Here is a 2500-nt window from a genome sequence, read left to right as displayed (position 1 = left end):
TAGGCGGGAGTCGTTAGTGGTGTGGGGCGCTCTGGGTTTGTAGTTGGTGATGTGCCTGAGCCCTTTGGCAGACAGAAGCAGCGTCGTTAGTAGAGAACTGGTGTTTTAGTGTCTCTGAGTACAGTCGTTTAGCCTCTCTCACCGCTTTGCTAAACCTGTTCTTCGACTCCTTGAATCTGTCTCTATCCCCACTCCTAAACGCTTCCTCCTTCTCCAACCTCAACCTTTTGAGCTTTGCTGAGAACCAGGGCTTGTTGTTGTTAAAGTTCACCCTGGTACGTGTTGGGATACAGCAGTCCTCACAGAAGCTGATGTACACAGCCTCTGTGAGTTCATCCAGACTATTGGTAGCAGTCGTGAACATATCCCAGTCAGTACAGTCTAAGCACGCCCGCAAATCTTCCACAGCCTCACTGGTCCACTGTTTAGATGTCCTCACAGCAGGTTTACAGAGTTTTAGTTGCTGCCTGTATGCACGAATCAGGTGGACCAAGGGAGTTCTGTGCGAGCCGAACAGCCCCGTGACCCACAAGAGAAACATCCCCGCCAAATTCGAGCGTTTGACGGGGTCTATCCGTGAAAAAATATTCACGTTTTTGAGTGCACATGCATTTCTGCTGCAAATGCCTCTGGAAGTTTCATGCCGTTCGTATGCCAATTGTGGCAACACGAAAATGACCCGTTTTCCCATTCCGAGGGATTTCTGTGCGACCCTAACAGCCCCGTGAGCCACAAGAGACACATCCCCGCCAATTTCTAGCGTTTCACGGGGTCTATCCGTGAAAAATATAGACGTTTTTGAGTGCACATGCATTTCTGCTGCAGATGCCTCTGGAAGTTTCATGCCGTTCGTACGCAATGTGGCAACACGAAAATGACCCCTTTTCCCATTCCGAGGGATTTCTGTGCGACCCTAACTAACAGCGCCCGTGAGCCACAAGAGAGACATCCCCGCCAATTTATAGCGTTTCACGGGGTCTATCCGTGAAAAATATAGACGTTTTTGAGTGCACATGCATTCCTGCTGCAAATGCCTCTGGAAGTTTCATGCCGTTCCTATGCAATGTGGCCACACAAAAATGACCCGTTTTCCCATTCCGAGGCATTTCTGTGCGACCCTAACAGCCCCGTGAGCCACAAGAGAGACATCCCCGCCAACTTCTAGCGTTTGACGGGGTCTATGCGTGAAAAATATTAAAATTTTTGAGTGCACGTGCCTTTCTGCTGCAAATGCCTCTGGAAGTTTCATGGCGTTCCTATGCAATGTGGCAACACGAAAATGACCCCTTTTCCCATTCCGAGGGAGTTCTGTGCCACCCTAACAGCCCCGTGAGCCACAAGAGACACATCCCCGCCAATTTCTAGCGTTTCACGGGGTCTATCCGTGAAACATATAGAAGTTTTTGAGTGCACATGCATTCCTGCTGCAAATGCCTCTGGAAGTTTCATGCGGTTCGTACGCAATGTGGCAACACGAAAATGACCCGTTTTCCCATTCCCAGGGATTTCTGTGCGACCCGAACAGCCCCGTGAGCCACAAGAGACACATCCCCGCCAATTTCTAGCGTTTCACGGGGTCTATCCGTGAAAAATATCAATTTTTTTTTGACTGCACATGCATTTCTGCTGCAAATGCCTCTGGAAGTTGCATGCGGTTCGCATGCAATGTGGCGACACGAAAATGACCCGTTTTCCCATTCCGAGGGATTTCTGTGCCACCCTAACAGCCCCGTGAGCCACAAGAGAGACATCCCCGCCAATTTCTAGCGTATCACGGGGTCTATCCGTGAGAAATATTCACTTTTTTGAGTGCACATGCATTCCTGCTGCAAATGCCTCTGGAAGTTTCATGCGGTTCGTATGCAATGTGGCGACACGAAAATGACCCGTTTTCCCATTCCGAGGGATTTCTGTGCCACCCTAACAGCCCCGTGAGCCACAAGAGAGACATCCCCGCCCACTTCTAGCGTTTCACGGGGTCTCTCCGTGAAAAATATCACATTTTTTGAGTGCACATGCATTCCTGCTGCAAATGCCTCTGGAAGTTTCATGCGGTTCGCATGCAATGTGGCGACACGAAAATGACCCGTTTTTTCCCATTCCGAGGGATTTCTGTGCCACCCTAACAGCCCCGTGAGCCACAAGAGACACATCCCCGCCAATTTCTAGCGTTTCACGGGGTCTATCCGTGAAAAATATTCAATTTTTTGACTGCACATGCATTTCTGCTGCAAATGCCTCTGGAAGTTTCATGCGGTTCGCATGCAATGTGGCGACACGAAAATGACCCGTTTTCCCATTCCGAGGGATTTCTGTGCCACCCTAACAGCCCCGTGAGCCACAAGAGAGACATCGCCGCCAATTTCTAGCGTTTCACGGGGTCTATCCGTGAAAAATATTCACTTTTTTGACTGCACATGCATTCCTGCTGCAAATGCCTCTGGAAGTTTCATGCCGTTCGCATGCAATGTGGCAACACGAAAATGACCCGTTTTCCCAT

The sequence above is a fragment of the Petromyzon marinus genome, unplaced genomic scaffold (genome assembly GCF_048934315.1).
Source record: "Petromyzon marinus isolate PM22_M1 ecotype Great Lakes invasive population unplaced genomic scaffold, UKy_Petmar_22M1.pri1.0 PM_G_Scaffold_174, whole genome shotgun sequence".
In the NCBI taxonomy this organism is placed as follows: domain Eukaryota; kingdom Metazoa; phylum Chordata; class Hyperoartia; order Petromyzontiformes; family Petromyzontidae; genus Petromyzon; species Petromyzon marinus.
The sequence above is the reverse complement of the archived record's forward strand: the minus strand, read 5'-3'. Positions refer to the sequence as shown.